Genomic DNA, 21,498 nt, shown 5'->3' with positions numbered 1-21,498 from the left:
TAAAATGTCTCATCCACCTAAAATAAAGCTCTTGATAAGATTAGTCTTATAAACTGTGTGGATGCTGAGGCGGTACACTCCAGATTGGCCCACAGTAACAGAGTGTCAGGATCTCAGGAAACGGCTTCTGCACGCCCCCCGTGCCTTTGTCTTGGTTGCAGAGCAGAGGCAAGCACGAGGCCCACGGTTTGACGGACATGACCCCCCCTCATCCTTGAGAAACCACTGTGAAAACAGAGGTGACATCAGTTTGTGAAGGACACAGCGTTCTTCCACTCACACAGGCCATGAAAAATAGGTGGCAAAATCAAACACGTGAGGCACAATTTATGTCATAAATGTACGGCAAATTTGAACCACTGGCAGTTAGTCAGGTTGTTGGCTTCTGGTTTGCGGGGACCGGTTGTCCCTGCAGTGCTGTGGCTTAGGCCATAGGGTAGTTCATGTCGCGTGACTGATCTGACACTGAGTCCCGGTAAAGGCATTCCAGCCTGCAATACCCTCTTCCTTTACTCCGACGCTGTTCGGATTTCTTCGCGTCTCCCTGCTGAGGCAACCAGGAATTACAGGTTCATGCGAGTTCATCTGTACAAAGCCACAGAACACCTCCTTTCTCATGCAGGAACCTAGCAGATACAGTCCGCTATTGGCAGGGATCGCTAATGTGATGCAGGAAGACTCATCCTCGAACAGTTTTCCGCTCCTCGTCCTGGAAGAAAAGTTTATGCTTGCAGTGTTGTCCAAGGACAAAACCAATACAGAAGTTCAGGAACAGAATTTTTTGTACCCAAATGGAAGCTGCATCTTCTTAGTGCGATCTCTCAGCCATGGCATCAGTTGAGGCAGGTACCGAGAGGTAACCCTCATTTCAGACCGCAGGGTTGAAACCGGGAAGACCAGTCGAGAGAACGAGAACTAGACCCTGATGGAAGCGGGACAAAACCCGCCTTTCGGGCGACCGTTACCGCCGCGACGCGGCCCGCGGGCGCCATCTTGTGGGCAGGCGGCCATTAGCCGCGGGCGCGCCGGTCACGTCCCCCTTCTCCTGAGGGGGCTCCCGGGCGGCCGGGCCGATCGGTACGGCCGGCGCTGCGGAGCGCGCGGGCCCCGCCGGTCGGAGCGGCGGCGGCTGCCGGCCCCAGGGTGCCCTGAGGGGGCTCATGTCGGGGGCGCTGGCGGCTGTTTCCAGCACAGCGCCCAACAGTGACCTGAGTGCACGAGTTGTGGGGGCGTGACGGCTCCGAGGCTTTCAGAATTCCCTTGTTTCCCCTTTCTCTCCGAGCACTTGATTTACGGATGAAAGACTTCGCAACTCAGGGTTGTAAAGCAGGTATGCTTATTCGGCGCCGGGCGCACGGCGGAACGCTCCCCCGCAACAAGCGTGCGCGCCCCCTGCCGTTCTAGTCTTGCTTATATGTTACAGTGTGTTGCGTATTCATGAGACGCGTATACATATTCATAACCTATTCCCGCCTACCCTCGCTTCTTATTATAATTAGGTCTCCTCCTCCTTGCGGCTGCGCAGTGAGCTCCTTTGGTCCGGGGCAGGGGTCGTGAAGAGCTGGGCAGTGGTCGGGGCAGGAAGTATCTCCTCTACCTCACTGCTGGACTTTTCATCCTGAATTCCTGCGCAGTCTCTGTCGCCTCCTGGACCCGGGCTAAACCGCAGAGCGGGTTTGTGCCGGTTGGGAGGTGATATTTTGCTTGTTGTCCTTTCAGTGCTGTGTCTTAGGCCATAGTTTAATGGCATGTTGCATGACTGATCTGACGCAGGAACCTAGCAGATAAACTGTGCTATCGGCAGGGATCGCCAACGTGATCCAGGAAGGCTCATCCTTGGGCTTTTTTCCGTTCCTCATCCCGGAAGAAAAGTTTATGCTAGCAATGTTGTCAAAGGGCAAAATCTTTTTAATGTGATCTCTCAGCCATGGCATCAGTTGAGGCACGTGCCAAGAGGTAACCGTCATTTCAGACCGCAGGGTTGAAACTGGGAAGACCAGTCGAGAGAACAAGAACGAGACCCTGATGGAAGTGGGACAAAGCCTGCCTTTGTGCGACCGTGGCCGCTGCGCCCCAGCCTGCAGGCGCCATTTTCTGGGCAGGCGGCCATTAGCTGCGGGCGAGCTGGTCACGTCCCCCTTCTCCTGAGGGGGGTCCCGGGCGGCTGAGGCCTGCGGGAGCGTGGGGCGCGGCTGGTGAGCTCCCAGCCCCGCTCTGCAGACGGTGCCTGTGTTGGTAGCAGCAGGTTCGTTGTGTCAGCGCTGCGCTGAGGGTGCCCGAGGATCCCGCCTGTCCCCGCGGCGCTGGGTGGCGGTGGTTCCGCCTGCTCTCCAGGGGTGCACGGCCTCGAGGGGCCACAAATCCCCAGCCAGGACCCGCCGCGTCCCAGGGTCTGGTGGGACACAGCGGCTGTGAGGCTGCCGCACGTCCAGGGACAGCATGGTGTGGTGTTCTTGGGAAGATGCGCATTGCAGCGCCTACCTACTGCTTGCTGCAGGCGTTGCCCCGGCTGGCCGTCGGCAGCTGTCAGGCAGCCTGTTCCTCATCGCAGAGCGTGCTTCGGTGGGAGGCCGGGACGAAGGCAAACGCCGGTTAACGGACGAGCTCAAACGTAAGGACGTAATCGTATGTCACCACAGGAAGAAATGCATCAGTGAAGCTGTGGTAGTGATACAGGGCCTAGATAGGAACAGGGGATGTAAGGGTTAATATGGGAATAGCAAGAAGGGGATGACAAGGGAAATAGTCGAGATAAGAGTTTTTAGATCGTACAAGATAGATAGTGCTGTGTTTGTGTTGCTCGACCACTATCTCCTGTTTAAGTAAAAGCCTCCTCCACCCCTGAGTAAGTGAAGATTACCCCACAACCGGCACAAACCTGCTCTGCAGGTCCAGGGGATGACAGAGACTGCGCAGGAATTCGGGGTGAAAAGTTCAGCACTAAGGAAGAGGAGATACTTCCTCCCACGACCACCGCCCAGTCCTTCACGACCCCTGCCCAGGACCAAAGGAACTCACTGCGCAGACTCAACTGGGAGGAGATCATGGAAATGCTAATTTTAATACGAAGAGGGGATAGGTGATGCATATGTATAGGCGTATTGCGAAATATTATGAATATGTAATCATTTGCTCTATAAATCTAAGGCAACGGTGCCACATGGCAGCACACACATTAGGAGGAGCGATCCCCTGTGTGCCCAGTGCTGAATAAACTTACCTACTTTACAATCTATCAGATTGTGGAGTCTGTTTTCCGCAATTCAGTAGGGACGCAGCGATGCGTTTGAAGTCCTCTACATCTGCGCTGAGGTGAATTTCATGTGTTTTCGTTGTTTTTTTAGTTTTTAGTTTTTGGTGGTGTTTTTTTGGTTTTTTTAACAAGTAATTTAATGTCTGTTTCTCTCCCTTAGATATGGACCTAACTTGCAAAGCAAATGTGGAAAATGTCTGCAAGCATGGGACTGAAAGAGATGACACTTGGGGAGGGAAGTCTGTGAGACGGTCAGTTTGCTGCTGCTGCCACTGATGGGGAGGTGAGGGCAGGGAAAAGCTGCTGCTGTTGGATGGGGGAACCTTTTCAACAGCAGTGCTTTGTGCGTGCTCTGACCTTCTCTCAGTGGTAACGTGATGGCTGGGTTTCTTTTGCAGCCTCTTGAGGGTCGTGGTACCATCTCAGAGCAACGACCCAAGGAGGCAGCTGACTTCTGTCAAGTCCCTGTTCTCTGTTGACCAAAGGCATTGCACCGGCTGGTGAGATTTCTTCTTCCCCCTTCCTCTTCCCTTTCCCTGCTTCCCAGGGGAATCGGATGATTAAGTGATGGAGACTTAAGTAATAGCAACGATCATCAGCAAGACTCAGAAAGAGAACTGCAGTGCAAAACAAACAAACTTTCAGCAGGAACCCATTTTTAATATACTCTGCAGCACGTTTAATAATGTAATTCTCCAGTGCATCTGCATGTTTCACTATACTTGTGAAGGAGAAGAAACACTGGCTCATGCAAAATTGCTCTGAAGCATTCATTGATACACCGAAAATTCAGCAGGCCTACACCAAGTTATGATGTTGGGCTTTTTATGGGTAATTTGATGCAAAGGAGAAACTTTTTTCTTTCATGCGTGCAGATTTTGTCGAAGGTGGTGACTCTTGGTTTTGTGAAGATAAACTTCTTGCCTTTTCGAGCATAGACGCGCCTCTGACCTTATCTCCAGAATAGCAATAGAATTTATTAACACGATGTGGGGCCCCATGTGAACTGGAATACCTTTGCTTCACTTGCTTCGGTTTTGTGTCTTTGCTCATTTCTAAAGGGGGGAAAATAACAATTTTCTGATAGTTTGTCTGTTGCTTCCGGTCTTGTGAAACTAATGGTAAAATATTCGAAGTGTTAATCTTTAGGTGCATTTTTTTTTTTCTACAGTCTGCCAAATTCTGTTAGCTAAAACACGGCCAAAAAGTCACACTAAGCATGAGAAAAGACAATGGAGTAACCTTTGCCAGCTGCTGTATAGAACACCAACTTTTGTACAGCTTGGAGAAAAAATGGAGTATCAACTCCCTGGGAGAAGAAAAAAAGGAGCATTTGATGCTTTGATGGTGAGAGAGGAGCTATGAACAATCTCTCATTTCAGTTAAAAATTGTTTATACTCCTGATTTACTCGCTGGAGATACCACAGTATCACTAACAACTCTTTGGTACCGTTTGTGACAACTGATAATTGAACTGCTTTAAAATGGGAGTGACAGTTCATCTCAGCCGTGACACAGAGCAGGCTGTGGTGTTCTCTGCAGCAAGGAGCCGCTGCATGGGCAAGGGAGAACTGTTGAAGCTGCTTCTCCTCAACTTCCACTGGCAGACAGGGATGTCGCCAGAAATCAGCAAAACCAGGGCCGGGCCAGCAGCTGGGGCAAGTGCAGGCTCCAAGGGCACTTGGAGGCCCTTGTTAGTAACCTGAGAGTAAAAGAATAAAGAAACCTCTGACAACTGCAGGAAAAGTCTTAGTCTCTCATGACTGCAAGCAGTGCAGCTGGCGTCGCTATTGCTGCCACCCGTCACGGTTTCTCCTCCTTCTCCTGGTGCTCTACTCACCTTTCCCCTCGTGTTTCCATTGCTTGTGTCCCTCTCCCGTCTACAGTTATCCCACCATCTTTCTTTCCTGCTTTCTTAAATGGTACTGTTTTCTTCTATTATTCTCATAGTGTTCTGTCTCTTGTTGTTTTAGAGGGATTCTGTTATATTTCCAGAGAGCTTCCTTCCTCTCCAGGTACTTAATGCAGATGCCACTTTTGGCTTGGACACATCCTCTAGCTTTTCATATTGTCTCAGCAGAGCAGCCATGGGACGAGCTGAATGATGCTGGTTTGATGCTTGTGTCAGTCTCCGCAAGCTCTGCTTAAAACCACATGAACTCCTTGCAAGCACAGAAAACCCGTGTGTAGGCCATAAGTAGGTGTAACACAGGCGTTATCTCCCTTTGTTTAAAAACAAGGTATTGATGACTTGCCTTAAAGAGTGACCTGTGTGAACCGACTCTACTTAGGTGAAGTTCACTTTGCACTATTAATGTTCCCAGTATTTGTAAGGCTTTTTAAATTGTAACTTTATTATATAAATGGTCTCACAGAAATTCCAAAGCAGTACAGGCTCATGTTTAAAATTATCGGACCTCAACTCCCCATACCTTGTTCTTTCTGCTGTCTCACTACATTATTCACATGGAATAGTATTCACTTCCCAGGAATTACTTTTGGAATAAACTAACAGTATGCCAACAGGGCTCGTAGAAATACCTGTAAGAACTAATTTTTCATAGTCTTTACTCTTCCCGAATATTGATTCAGTGATATTTTCCATCATTCTGCTTACCCAAATGGTGCTGAGGAGCAAAGACTGTGGAAATAGTTTCTTACGCTCTGCTGGGCTCAAACTGACAGGGTTTGATAAGGGGTAGAAGGAGGAAGGGACGTCAAAGGAAGCTGAAGCTGAGACGGATCATGGTGTACAGAACTAAGGTAATGCATCCAGAGTAGCCCAAATATGTAGCAAGCACTGTGTCTTCTGAGTCTCAGTCCAAAACTTCAACTAGAAAATTAACCTTTGCATTTTCAGTGGAGGCAGAACCCAGCTTTTATAGAGACAAAGAAATTGTGAGAAATGAACTGTTTTCATTCCCCTCAAAGTTACCTTGGAACTTGTATCAGTGTTGCAGCATATATGAATGGGATTAATACAAATATACCAGAAACGAATAAGGGAGAAAAGGCTGGGGGGGAGGAACTGTTTTGTTGTGTGTGTTTGTTTTGTTTTGTTTGGTTTGTTTTGTTTTGTTTTACCAAGGCTTTTGTTGAATACTTTTGTTCAAGAACTTAGAAAAGATTAAAAAAATAACGTCTTTTGGATTATCAAAGTGTGGGAATGGAGCTGCTTTTACATCCAGAGCTGTTTAAGAGTTTGCTTTTACCTGGCATCATGCCTTTGAGCATTTGCATAAGACTTTGATCTAAGTGTCTGGACAGGGCACAGTGGACGGCTGCCTGGACATTATCATTAAGTATTCTGTATTTGTTCTCTCAGCTGCTTGTTTTGCATTCTAACACACTGTTATTTTTCACACAGTTCCCATCCCCCAGGCAGACACTGGCACAGGGGAATCCTTCCTGCAAGTATCACTGAGCAAAGGTTTCTAAGAGCAAAAGCAAACATTTATTTGACACTTTCTGTAAAACTGCATTTGCACACTTCTTTGCAAAACAGTTTCCTTATGCTGCCAACTCCACCAAGTAAAAATGTTTATTTTGAAATTCACTTCATAACTTTCTCTCAGAGATTTAATTAGAGAAAATGGTATCAAGAGGTCTGCACCGATCCCAGGATAAGATGATTTTTAACTGGGGAGCTGTTGTGGAAGTTTTCCTTTGCCAGCTTCCCTGAGTTCCTTGCAGACTCTGTCCTCCAGCATCTAGCAGCCTGTAGACAGAAACGAATACTTCTGGAGAAAGTAAAAGCTATTAGCAAATTACTGGAACATTAGCCAAGTTACAGAATTCACAATCAGTTACATTTGTGCTTTCTCTTCTGAGTGCTGGGAGGCGTGTGGAGGTCTTGATAACAAATGTGAGGCTGTTTCAAAGAGATTACTCGGAATAAAGAAGTGTCAGTGGCAGAATACTTCCAAGGAGAATATATATCTCCTTGATACAAGAAGTGAGATGTCAGAAATAGACACGGCAAAGTATGACAAATTGAAACGCATGAGATTAAATGAGTGATGAAATGAGTAAATTTTCTCCATTAGCTTGCCTATTTAGGAAGGACACACCTAAGTAAGAAATAAACTGCCAAGCCACAGTACTGTAAAAATGTGAATGCCTGTGCCAGGGATGTGTGTCACCTTATGCCAAATTAGATGTATGAGCAATAAGTAGGGCAGGGGCAGATTAGCAGAACAGGCAGAGAAAGCAGCTCTCGTTTTCCTTTCTCGCAGGGAGGCTCATATTGCATATGCTAGCAGGTGAAACTGATATCATAATACAAGCAGACACACGCTGCAAAAGAGAAATCTAGCCACAAATAATTAAGTCATTTAATTATCCTTTTTTTTTTTTTTTTTTTTTTTTAATTTTTAGATGACACTACCTTGCAGTATTTTGACCTGGCATGGGTCAAAACAAGCAAAAGAAATTGGAGCAGAGTTGAATGGAAAAGTTGCTTCTGATGTTCTGACGAGGGGTTTCCAAAGCCCTCAGCATCTTTCTGATGACAGCAGTGGTGGATGCTGCCTGACTGAGTTACCTGTGGCAAACTGAAGTTTGAATGAGGATTAAGCAGAATAGTAACGTGCTTCGAAGGAGAAAGCTTTGGAAGAAAATTGCCCATGAAAGAGATCTAGAACAAACAGGAAACAGTGGGAACCCTGCGGGGCTGGTACTCTCTACCCTCCGGCCCGTGTTTTTATAAAAACTGAAATGCCTGTGAAGGTAATTCTTAGTATTTTAGCCGTTACTGGCCAAGTGGGTAAAAGGAAGTCCTGTGGCAAGGCTACAGCAGTAGGCAAAGGCATCTTTGTCCTCTCCTGAGAGCCAGCCAAACAAGTCGCTTCAGTCGTCACCACTACCTTACATCTCCCAGTGACTCAGTCTCTTAAAGGAGAACAATATTATCAGCTCAGAGCAGGTGAGATTTACAAAGCATTATTGTACTGCTCTCAGCCTGTGCTGTAGGAAACAACAGCATTTCGGGCTGGGGCTGTATTACCACATTAGCTGAAGGTTTGACTCGGGGTCTCAGCTCAACCCCACTCCTTACACTTTGCTTTAGCACTAGTCTGGCACAGGCAGCTGGCTTCAGGCCTGAGGTTTGTCTCACCTTTGAGCTGCACAAAGCGGGTGAAGGCATGGATGCTGACAGTCAGCCCAAGGGCAGGTTTTCTTTTTAAATGCTCCTCTCGGATACTTTGGAGGAAGGAGCTTCCATCAAGCCAAGTTTATTAAACTTTAGAAAGCACGGAGAAGTCTTTGAAACGGAAGAAGTTCTACTAATCTGGTAAATGAGTGTTATTATTTCCACACTTCTGATCACTGGGAGTTTATAAAAAATCAGATAGGTGTGGTCCTGCTTTGGAAGGGAAGAGGATGCAGGAAGAACAGCATTGCACAGCGGCATGCCATTTTCACAGTCATTTAATGAAGAGCATGGTTACCACGTTGGGTTGCTAACAGAGGATCATAACTCCTTTCATTTTCATGTTTTGGTGGCTTGGGCATGTCTCTACAAATGAGAAAGCCACCCGTGCCCTGGGCTGCAGCCAGAGCAGGGGGGGCAGCAGGGCCAGGGAGGGGATTCTCCCCCTCTGCTCCGCTCTGGGGAGACCCCCCTGCAGTGCTGGGGCCAGCTCGGGGGCCCCCAACAGCAGAAGGACCCGGAGCTGCTCGAGCGGGGCCAGAGGAGGCCACGGAGATGCTGGGGGAGCTGGAGCAGCTCCCCTGGGGGGCCGGGCTGAGAGAGTTGGGGGGGGTCAGCCTGGAGAAGAGAAGGCTCGGGGGGACCCTGAGAGTGGCCTCCCAGGGCTTAAAGGGGGGACAGGGAAGAGGGGGAGGGACTCTGGATCAGGGGGTGTGGGAATAGGATAAGGGCTAACAGTTTTAAACTGAAAGAGGGCAGATTTAGGTGAGATGTAAGGCAGAAATTGTTCCCTGTGGGGGGGGTGAGGCGCTGGCCCAGGGTGCCCAGAGCAGCTGTGGCTGCCCCCTCCCTGGAAGGGTTCAAGGCCAGGTTGGACGGGGCTGGGAGCCCCCTGGGCTGGGGGAAGGGGGCCCTGCCTGGGGCAGGGGTGTGGGACTAGGTGATCTTTAAGGTCCCTTCCAACCCAAACCATTCTATGATTCTACAAAAGGAAAACAAGGGGCACACCTCCTCGGATATCAGGTGTGGTTTTTACTAGCGGGTTACACAAAGTTCCCACAGACAAGAAACTCTTGGAAATTATCCCATCACTGAAAGCTGACGACAGCCCTTTGGTCCTGTGCTGGTCTCTGTCACGTAAGCAATGGGGTCGAGGCTGCCTGTCCACAAGAGCAATGTGGTGATTCCTCAGGAGCAGTAGTGCTGATGCAGCCTGTTCTTAAAAACAAGGTGTGCTGTGGGGTGATGCTGTGCATATGTAGCGTGCATGTGCAGATACTCTGTGCTGTTTCCATGGTCAAAAGGGGCAGAAGATTGCATATGCTTCGTTTAGACGCTTCCTGACCTGCAGTTCAGAACCTGCCCTGAACTCTTTCCTTGATGAACTGGGTCTAATGGTCTATGATTTAATTTTACTGCAGATTAGATATTGACAACCTGTAACCGTTACTCTCTGCTGACACCCTGATAAATGTTTATGGCTTGATGTGTAGAATGTGAGATGAGCTGTCTTCCTTAACATTACCGTGAAAGCAGAAAATAAACCATTGGGGAGGAGATTATGGTGAACAGCATATCACTGTGAATGTTACCACATTGTGCTAATTAGATGTGGAAGTTGTGATGGTTTTTGTGATGCATATAAATAATTTGTTTGCCTTTCAAAGCTTTTGTGGAACAGATATCCTGCTGAGATTAAGCCATTTGCACAAATACAGAACAAAATATCTTGCTCTACTTTTCATTTCATGGTATTGAAAGCTAGTCAGGCACCTTTGTGTAGCACTGAGAAAAAAAAAAAAATCTCATATGAATTTTGCTGGATTAAATAGCAAATGCAACCCTTGGCATGAACATGTGGACTCATGGCATAAATGTGCACTCTGTTAATTGCAGTGGTGTTATGTAGATGGTTATATCAATCTCTAATGCAGCCAAGGGTTCAGGGATCCACTTCCCATAGGAGGAATGATGACAAGGAAACAAAACAACCCTGGAATAAAGTATCATATCTTGAGAGCTGTTCTCCAGACTGCAGAAAGGGGATAAAAATACTTTTACCTGGGTACTCCCTTTTCACATGTTCCTGGCAGTGTTGGAAAATATGTGTGATTGCTGCTTTGAAGACAACCTCTAAGGAAGTTACAGAAGGGGCGAACATCCATGCTCTGCTCAAAGGCAGCTCCCTTGATCTGGCACCTGCTGCCACCTCTGTGACCAGATCTTGTACTTCAGTGTCAGGTGTAATAAAGAAATCATGCTGCAAAGCGTGAATGCCGTTTAAAATTTGGTCAGGTAGCACATGGACTCATTCACAAGTACTTTGTTCTATGTTTGTGTGTGTGTGTGAGTGTGTGTGTTTTTACCAGCTTTGTGTTAGGGCCTTCCTTTGCTTATTCCTTTTCCCTGAACTTGAGCGCTTCTCTCCTCAGATTTGCAGCTTTGCCTTAGCTCACGGTGCCAGAGGGCGCTTTCAAGAAGATCCAGACCATTAAGCATTGTGTAGTGTAAGGCTCTTCACAGGTGTCTATGTTTGCTCCATACGATAGTACCATTTCCACATGACATCTTTTGCATTGAGAAATCTTACTCAGACACGATTTAAACATCTTCAAGGTGTTTAAGTCTCTTGCCACATTTGCATGTTTTTAACGGTGCATGGGTCATGTCATTGATTGATTCACACCATATGTGTTCAATTAATTATGTAGATTCTGGTGGTTTATTTCTTTTTGTTTGTTTGTTTTTTGGTTTTTTTTTTTAAGTTGTTTCACAGAGATAATAATTTTCAGAGATTTCAGTCAGGCAGCAGTTGCTGTACAGGTTTGCAAGTTTGTACATTAGTTTGCAAGCACCTTGTCCAAATGTTGCGTTAGAATTAAATTCTCAGACTGTGACACAATTAAAGAGAGTGATGGAGGTCTTTTAACATTATTGAGAGCTCTCCTGGGTCTCGTGGGTGAGGCAAGTAGAGATGAAACATGGTAGACATCTTGAATTTTCTGAGGTCCTACTGATTGAAGATATATTTCCTACAGTCAATCACTTAAATCAGCAAGCAAATCTGTGAACATCTGTGTAATGAATTGAATAACATGAGCTAACCTGTCGGGTTTTGTTTTAAATGGCTTCAAAAGGCCTTGCAGAGAGTTAAAACCCTTCTGCTCATCTTGCATCTCTGCTGTATTTTCTCATTAGAGACAGATTTTAGGACCAAACCTTCCTTGTCTTTCATGAGTTTTGTTATCTGTGCCACGTGAGGATTCAGAGTTTAATTCTTTGTCAGTGTCCCCTTCTTTCTGTGCGTTTTAAGATATTTCCTTCCCCCAGACTCAGCTTCAGGCTACTTCATAAACGCATTCATCCTCCCTTGTTCTGGGCCATTTGATATATAGAGCATTTATTCCAATTTATGGTTATTTCTCTCATCCGTAATGGTCTGAAAATGATAAATGTTCTGACATTAATTATATTCTTTAGTATTTCATATCCTGCGCTCAGAGAAATCTACTCTTACGTGTGATTTTTCAGCTTTTCTAGGTCATCTCCTGTGCACGTCACTCTCGTCCTAGGATCAGTATGCTTCTTCATCACTTTTTAAAGGTAGAGTGACTACACACACACACAAAGGAAAGGTTCTCTAACCATTTTAATAAATACAAACGTTTAATACCGTTTTATAGAACTCTTGCCTTAGACCCAAGAAATTAAGTTAGGCTGGTGCTGTTACTCTGGATCTGCATCCATGTAAAAGAGAACTTACCTCTGAAGCTTTAGATCAACAGAGGTACGAGGAAACACTTTTTGTGTGGAATTCAAAGGGGTGAGTTGAGTTGTGTACAGCAAAGATTGTGGAAGGTATCAGGTGGTCAGTCTGAGCAGCAGGTGATGTGGCAGCATTTTTGTAAATACTTATTTTAATCAGAGTCCACTGAACCTTACGAACGTGGGATCTTCTTCTGTCACTAGTAAGCATCTCAACATCATAGACCATAGGACTGCATCCCAGTGTGAGACACTGCTTTAGCTTGGTTTGGGCATGGCATCTCTGAAGTTACAGAAATACTAAAATCCTTTCCTTTCAGTAAAATTATAAACCCACAGTCAGTAGAGACAGAGAACATTCCACCTCGATGTAATGCTACTCCGAGTGACTGTAGGTAGTAAAGAATTGTTTGGCTTTTCTGTGAAATACAGCATAGGTATTCATGGCAGAATATCCAGCTGAATAGAGTGTGACTTTGTCCTACTGTCGAAACTACCTATCCCCATTTGCCACTTGGACTTCCCCACAGATGAAGGCTTTTCCATGTAAATCTCTCCTGGAGTTATTTGTCACAGTCAGCATCAAACACCAGTAACATCTTCAGATGAACTGGGACATCTAAGCTCTCTGCACAGTCAGTGGAGGCAATGGTGTCTGCAAGGTTATTATGCTGCTAAATCCGGTGGTTTTAACATAATTTCCACCTTTTGAGGACCATCATCCGAGCATGAGACACAAACATGAGTGAACCACCTATGCTTTGTACGCCTATCCCTGAAACGTCTCAACAGTCCCTGTGGGATGGTAGCAATTTCCAGGAGATGTATTTGCTTGCTAGATGGTAATGTATGGACAATATACACATGCTTCCTCCACCACTCCCAGAATCATCCCTGTTCTTTAAAATAGTTGTGTCTCTGAAACTGCAAGTTGTCTGAGGGAATGTCAGTGGGAAGGGAGGAATGCCAGAAAAAGCTGTGAAGCAGTCCTTCACTAAATCGCAGTCTGGCTTGAGCAAGGCTGAGGACAGCTGGTGGTTCCAACTCTGGCAAGAGTTGCAGTAGGATCTTTACAGAAACTGAGACTGAATGTCTCATTCTCACTAGTAATTTCCCCACATGTCAAGCTCGGAGATAGTTCCCTGAGCACCGTGTAAATAAAAATAAAAACTGCCAACTGTCACTAGACCAAAAGAATTAAAATGTCCTCCAGTTTTATAAATCACCGTTTATTAACCAGAAAGGATACATACTCATGTCCGACAACGCATTCATCAACTTCTGCTTGTCACAGTCATTTAGACATATGGCCCAGTGAAGGCTGTTCTCTTAGAGTTTCATTCTTTTTCTACTTCCAGAAGTGAATAATTGGGTCTTTTATTTCTAAAATAAGTTCTGACATACGGGGTACAATGCCAGAACAGTCCTTGCAGTCAGACAACCTTGCACAATGGGACAGAAGAAACACATCTTTAGTAAACGAGCCAGACAAAAACTACTGCCCTTGCTTCATAAGCATCCAAGGAAGAGCTAGAGAGAGAAGAATCTGTGCTGATTAAAAACCTGTGTATGTCTGTCACAGGAATCGATCTAAAAAACTTATTTTGTTTTGCCTTTATTTTGTAACAGGAAGGGAACGCCAAAACCAGATATGATGAGCGATTTCAGAGGACCGGTTCAGCCTGGTACTGGAGGAGGTTTGTAAATTCAAGTGTGTCAACACTTCTGTTTGTTTCTGTGGATTTATTCGCCTGCTGTGCATTGTGCGCGTATCGAAATGCCCTGAGGAGCTGGAATCTGATCTGCAAGTTGTCGAGCTGAGTTTTACAAAACTGCCGAACAACATACAAATCTGAAGCATGTCTCTGAATTAGAAGACTGCCAAATGTATATGTTTCTGGGACTTGACCTTATGTACAAAATACAGACCAGCATGCACATCAATACCCCTGGTCTTCTAGTAAAGTGTACATATTTTAAACCTTTTGTGATCTCTTGCTTCTGACACAATTTAGTAATAAAATACAGAATTTTAATCTGCTGTTTCTGTTCGATACTTTTATCAGAGTAAGAAATTTACAGTTAACTACTATCTCCTTTTGTCCTATGGTTGCGATGGAAAGGAATAACTTTCATATTATTATTTGCATTTGAAAAGATGTCAGAAACATGCAAAGTATTGGAATTTCTCTGTATCACAAAGGATAGGGTAAGTGTCATCATCAAACCTATACAATGCGTATCTATGTTCATTAATAGATTTTCAAAACAGTGTTTAGTTAGTACTTGTTCAGAGTTGTTGGGATCTTGCTGTAAAGAAAGAAGGTTGTTAAAAGATCTGGGATGAATATTTAAACAGGGTGTTGTCAGGACTACACAAGATTCCCAGAAATCCAGCGGTGAAAGCGGTAACATTGCATTAGTGCTGATTAGCAGCTAAATTTTGCAGAAAGGCACACTGAGAAAACTCTTTAAGACTGAATTAATTAAAATGGAAGTTGCAGACACAACTAGATGACAAGACAAGGAGCTAGAAACTCAGCTGGTACAAATCACTACAGCACCCTTGAAAACAAAACCTAGCTCAGTTGTTGCTGGAGGACTTTCTATCCTGATTACAAAGCGTCTTACGGAATTTGTGCTGTGCTACTTTAATTGTACCAATTAAAATTATAGTGTTCCTGTAATCAAATTCCTAATGACTATACAATGTAATTAACAGATTGTATGCAAACTATAGAGGTTTTTTTTTTTCCTTTTGCATCACAGTATTTCTGTTTACTTCAGCTAAAAATAAACATTTTTAAAAGGCTATCTTTTGTAAAATTTACATTTTAATGCTATAATTAATTTTGAAAAATATGAGCCTTAGCTCCCTGATCGGAGTAAGATTTCTCCATTTCAGAATAGTGGCATAGGGTTTTGTGACGGACATGATAAATTTTCAAGCAGTCAGCCCGAGCGAAGAACTTTTCTTGCTGTAAAATGTTTAGGTCATACTCTTTTCCTTCAAGCAAACAGGGATCCTTCTCTTGCCACATCAGTGATATTGTTCTATCAGTTTTCACTTATATTTATAATATGCCTTGGGGAGGAGTTTGACTTTTAGGACCTTATTTAAACAAATGGGTAAATGCCATCCATAGCGATTTCAGTTTGTCATGATACAGCAACCAAGTACTCCAGTTTTGATTCAGTTATGTCAAAGTTCATGACACTGGCTCTCACCGTTCACTTTGATCAGTATAACTCATAGAGAAACTGAAATTATGTTGTCTTTTTACATTACATTCTCAGACTGTGATACAATTAAAGAGAATGATAGAGGTCTTCTAACATTATTTACTTTTTAGAGCAGATCCCATCCCCACTTGGTCAGCTCAGACAAGAAGAGGCTTATTCCTCTTTTGTCCAAGGGAAACTGATACCCGCATGTCCTGTAACCAGTTCCTTGTAGAAGGAAGGAAAACTGGATGATTTACAAACAAACTAACAAGTCTGAGTGAACTGTGAACAGAGTTCTCCCTGCAGTGGTTTGTTCTCACCTTCTGCTTTTACAGACTGGAGAGGGTCCAAGGGGGGGCCACAAAGATGATCAAAGGGCTGGAGAACCTGCCCTGTGAGGGAAGGCTGAAGGAGTTAGGTCTTTTCTCCCTGATGAAAAGGCTCAGAGCGTATCTTATCACAGTATTCCGTTACATATAGGGCAGCTACAAGAGGACATAGGCTCTCTTCATGAGGAGCCACATGGAGAAGACAAGAGGCAATGCGTACCAACTGCACTGGGAGGGTCTTCATCTCAACATAAGAACGAAATTTTTTACAGTAAGAGCAAGAATTTGCTGGAACAACTTCTCCAGGGATGTAGTAGGGTCCTGATTGCTGGAGGTTTTCAAGATGCAATGGGACAAGGTGCTAGCTAATCTCATCTAGGCTCCCTTTCCCACAAAAAGCTGGATCAGATGATCTTTTGAGGCCCCTTCCCACCCTGGCTCTTCTACAGTTCTATGATAAGTGCAGGCAATTGCATTCACCATTCACTTTTTCCAGGCTATTTTTCAGTTAAATCAGTTCCTTGCCTTGCTCAGCACACAGCTGTGTTAAGACTAGCGCAGATGCAATGCAGAGAAGAGAGGAGGAATACCTGAATGTAGAAAAAGCATGTAGAATCTCCTCTCTTGTTAAACCTCTAGATGTAACCACAATCTCAGCAGTATGCATCTTTCAGAATTGACTTGTCTTCAACCTACTGTGAGTCAGGTTCTAGGTTTCAGGGAGATCTTCCCTTGGCTCCTTGTGCTGCTTTCTGACTTACATGCTCTTCCACAGGTTTTTGGCGTCTGTTAGTCAAGATGCACCGGATTCAGTGAGAATTGCCATAGATACAGTCATATTTACTGTCAATTCCCCAAATACGAGCATTTTGGAATTCCCAATATATAATAGTTCAGAAGTTTAACTGATAGTTCTTGTTTGACATTGACATATGTGGTTGATGAGCAAGGAAACTTCTCTTGGACAGTCTGACTTCTGACAGATCCGTTGTGAGGATGCAGAAAGCAGAAGAGTATTGGTCACCAGTGCCACCTTTTTAATGATGAATGTAAGCCTTAATGTTTGCCAAGAATCAATATGCTCAGACTTCAATTCTTATTCAAGACATAAATTCCCCTTCAGCTGCTAGACAGAATTCAGAGTGCTGTGAAACCAAGGTGGATCTCAAAATTACCTGTATTCTTACGTAGATGGCAGGATTACAAAAGCTTCTGGAGCTTAAACCGACATTCTGTTTATCACAGGAACAAATTATACAAATATAGCTCAGTCTCTGTGATTATTTCCTGTCACAGCAAAATCAGGGCTTGCTTATGGAAGGCATTTACTATAAATACTGGAATCCTTGACAACACCAGAATCTAATAAAGTGCTTTGTAATGAGCTACTTTAAAAAGAAAAAAAAAAAAAATCTTTAACTTGTAAGATGATATGATAATAAAACTGTCCCAAGGCCACTTTTGGAAAATATTTTAGGTGTTACTTTATGTCAGATTTGTGCTGTCACCTTAAAATACAATATTGCAAGACATATTAAAATGTCTCAATTTTCTACCAGGCATACAGCGTGCAATAGCTAAACTGGTGTAAAATCTCCTTTTTTTTTTTTTTTTTTTTTTGTATTTGGTTATCTTTTCTGAAATATAGTCAAAATAATGTCTTAACAGTCCTCATATTAATTAGAGCAGTTGACATTAACATAACATGTATCCGCACTATGCCCAGCTTTTCCAAGTGTATTTCTTCCATACGGTTATATCTCCATTTAGGTAACATGAAAGCAGAGCTACTCAATCAGTATTGACACATGAAGTATATATAAATACAACCTCTGAGATAGGATGGAATTGATACGTCATTATTTCCGTTTTCTTTGGTGTCAGTACATCCAGGCTTAACAAGTAAATATCACAGAATAAGAATAGCTGATCTTGATTTTACTATCCAAATGCCCGTGGAAGGGAAGTTGACATAAGCACTCCAGGTTCAGAGCGTTGATGACGGCCATGGTTTGAGTTGGAGCCACCAGTTATTCTGGTCCTGTGCTTGCATTTATCTGCAGGGTGGAACAAAGGGCCAGCCCTCATCATTTTTCAGTTCCACACTATTGTGTGGGTTACTTTCCAAGCATTTTGAGCTTCTGTCTAATGAAAAGCTGGATGTCACACGGCAACCTTGGATTTACTCCGTAAAAGCAATGCATCACAGAATGCTGAGCTACTTTCTGAGAACATATCCAGTGCTATATTCAGCTCTTCTTGAAAAATACTGGGAATAAACAGGTGCAACTTGGCAAGTTAAAAGAAAATAGCCAACCTGTCCCCCAAAAGTCAACCAATGTCAGGAACCTGAAGGTATAGAGTAAGAGCTCCAAGTAAATGGATATGTGTTGGCATACAGATGATAAAGAAATGAGAACGGCCACTGCTGAGGAAGGCAAAATGCCTAGCTTCTTACAAAAGGGCAATATTGAGGTGAAAAGAATCAAGAAATATTTTGCGAATTTGTTCTTCAGATCTGGGGACTAGTCGGACATTCCCTTCCTGGATTCATGTTGTTACATACTTAGTATGAAAGGGATGTGCACTCAGCTGTGCTGTAAACAGGAGCAAAGTGCTTCTTATCCATAGATTTGAGGGAACATAGCTATACGTGGAATGGAACCAGCCCTTTTCAGGTGTTTCTAGTGTCTCTGTCATCTGAACATCCAATGTGCTCCACTGCACAGCCTACACCATTTCTAGTTCCTGTAGGGCACGATTTCCTGTTCAGAATCACCAGAACAACGATGAGGATGCCTATTTATTAGTTACATATTTTATGTTGGTTTAACAGTTCCTGCCTCAATGGGAACTGAATCAATGTTGCTGCTCAACTGATGGGACAAGAAAATGTTAATCCTGAGCTTAAGATTGTCATTAACCTTTGGCAGTGATGTGTACATGCTTTACAATCCTTTCAGCAGTCCGCATGTCCATGAATGATCCATAACAGTGCACTAAATAACGTTTACATGATGCCTCTGAATAGGTCACAGTGCAGTCAGAAAGTGATAAATGAAGACGACATGTCTTTTACTTGGAAATTAGATCTCATGTGACCTAAAATGCAGATAACTCATTTTTTTTTGTTCAGAAGGAGTATATATTTTGGTCTCAAAGAGCAGGTAGCTTGGTTTAAAATGAAAACATTACTAAACATTGTTGATAACTGTTAAGGAGCTTTGGAAAATCTCTTATTTGGAATAAGTGGAGGGCAAGTAAAATTTCAGTGCAAACAACAGGAGTAGAAAGCAATAGATATTAATTGTCTTTGTTTGGGAAGTTTTTATATTATATAATTATGGCATTGATTCAAATTTTGTTGCCTACCTCTTGCTTCAGGATGCTCATTAGAAAGTGACTGAATCAAATAAACCATCATTAAAACCCCCAACTTCCTTAATATCAAAAAGAGAAAGGAAGAGGCTGAGGAAGTGTCATGAATGTGTGCAGAAATCTGCAGTGATGTAGAATGGTAGTGTTATATCTGGAGAGCGCTAGTGCCTGTCAGAATACCCACAGCATGAATTAATACTGAAATGCCTCAATGACGCAGTTAGAACTGAACAAAGAAACCTTTTGTAGTAGCTACCACAACTCTTTGCTGCTGTGCTTGCCCTTCAAATGCCTCCCCACGTCCCACCGTTCACAGCTGCGATCTGGGGCAGCTGTACAGGGAGCCATCTGCGTCCTGGGTGTCTTGCAGGGAGGGGTGTGATGGTAATGAAGGGGGGTTGTTTCTTCCTCTTTGCTGGGAGGAGGAAGACATCAGTGTCGACAGCATCTTCCTTCTTGGCCTTGGGTCCACCCAAGTTATATTTTATAAAAAATAAACCTATAAAAATATGACTGCCATACACCTAAAGGGAGAAGCACACCATTTGAACAGAAAATGCAAACTTGGCACATTCTCTGCCAGTCCTCCTTGAGGAGATGCTGGCCTGGCTGCAGAAAAACCTCCTGGAGACTTCTCCTTTCTTCCTTGGCAGCTCCAGGCTGGCAAAGGGACAGAGCACTGCTGGGTGACACAGATCTCCCTTCTCCTTGAAGATCTGCATGCTGGAGGGCAGCCTGTGACACCAGCATCACAGCTGATGCCTTTAGAGAGCTGCTGGCCAGGCAGAAAAAGCGTTTGTACAAGAGAGCTTCTCAACTTATGGTTAACAGTGCAAGCCCTCCAGGGAGACATCCAAGAAGGTAATGGAGGCAGCAGCTGGTGATATTTTAGTCTCGCATGGCCTACATTTATGCTTCACATCTTCTGTGTCCCAAGTATTGTCAGGGGTAGTGAAAAAGAGCAACCAAGACAAACCCCCCATAAGATTAGGAGGAGAGAAACTGCAAAGCCCATGTTGAGAGTGGTTTGGGAGATCTTTCATACCTGTTCTGAATGCACACAAAACCCATGGTATTCTACAATAGCAGGATTAGTGAATCCCACATCTCCTCAGTCTTCCATTATTGCCCCTATCTTCTGTGTCCGATGCCTGCAGCCTGGTAAATATGGTACTTTGGCATTCCTAGTAACATTATTGTTGTATTGGCCTAACACCACAGGGTCTCAAGATTTCTCTGGGCTATATCTACCCCAAGCTGTTATAGCCTGCCTGGCTGTGATGGCAGCTGTCTCACAAGCAGATAAGCATGGCTTCAGTTTGATGTAACTTCTCTTCAGCTTATGGTGACAGCAGGCAGTTATTTCGTGTGGACTGAACTTTTCATGACCGTACAGTAAAATGTGGTGTGGCAGAATGCAGAGACAGGGTGGTGCCAGAGGTCCCAGGCCTTAGGCACAGATCACAGCAGTCGATCAGAGGTCACTGAGGCACGCAGGGCTCAGCTTCACTGGGTAAAGACAGTTTTAGAGCAACAAAGAAAGCAGAAAAACTGAATAATTTGGTATGGTATCAGTGGGGGAAAAAAAAAAAAAAGAGCATGTTGGCAGACTTTGCTAGAACTGTTGGTAACAGCAGTGTGTGCTGCAGCTTGTGCTGCTGTAGGTTTTGGACATAATGGTGCATAAAAATGTGCAATAGAACTAGATTTGGGTTTAACGTGCTCTGCATTTTCAAGAGGGCTCGCTGACAGGATTAGGTGACATCACTGGACTCTGGATCAAGCTGTGACTCAGTCAGTCCTTCAAAAAGAGAGTATGTTTGAGGGCATGACCAAGCCTTCATCCTTACTGTGTTTTCTGTGGCATTTACATTGCTATTTTGTAAAACTGCAGAAATTTTAATCAGCTTTGGCCCTGTGAAATATGATTAACATCAGCAAAAGTCACCATACTTTTAATACAGAAATACAGTTTTTGACATCTGGGAACTGAAAGGTTGCTTTTTTCTACCGCTGTTGACACAGTAAGAGATCAGGCTGGTGCCCTTGAGCCTATGTCTGTAACTGTTGGCTGAAGAGCAGCTTCTGAAGCAGCACCCTATGGCCCTGGATGGCCAGAATGAATGCCCAGGAAGCTAGATATGTCTTCACTACTGAATCTTTGATCTTTTATGCCAAATAGGCTTATACATTCTTAGAACTATATATTTTTAAAAAGGGGGAAAAAAAAAAAGAGCAGACTATATATACTATATATATATTTATATACGTAATGTGTCATACCTTGAAAATAACCACGTTATAATAATACACTCTCCAGACATCCATTCTTTTTTATGACAGTAATCCATGAGGGAATTGCATGTACATTTTTAATCCTTTGATCCTAAGTACC

At 44.0% G+C, this 21,498-nt stretch overlaps 1 long non-coding RNA gene across 3 annotated transcripts; it reads left to right on the top strand.

The window, feature by feature from the left end:
- Window positions 1-960: 960 nt before the first annotated feature.
- On the top strand, window positions 961-3,712 carry LOC122152913. Of its 3 annotated transcripts, none has more exons than XR_006164896.1 (4): window positions 961-1,330; window positions 3,240-3,312; window positions 3,414-3,504; window positions 3,652-3,712. It is a non-coding gene; the product is annotated as an uncharacterized LOC122152913 (long non-coding RNA). The 3 variants fall into 3 exon arrangements; XR_006164898.1 differs by having other exon boundaries at window positions 3,414-3,536; window positions 3,652-3,711; XR_006164897.1 differs by lacking the exon at window positions 3,240-3,312.
- Window positions 3,713-21,498: the final 17,786 nt, after the last annotated feature.

This window comes from Tyto alba, unplaced genomic scaffold (genome assembly GCF_018691265.1).
Source record: "Tyto alba isolate M040663 unplaced genomic scaffold, T.alba_DEE_v4.0 Super-Scaffold_13, whole genome shotgun sequence".
Taxonomy (NCBI): domain Eukaryota; kingdom Metazoa; phylum Chordata; class Aves; order Strigiformes; family Tytonidae; genus Tyto; species Tyto alba.
This window is presented reverse-complemented; position numbering and strand designations above follow the sequence as displayed.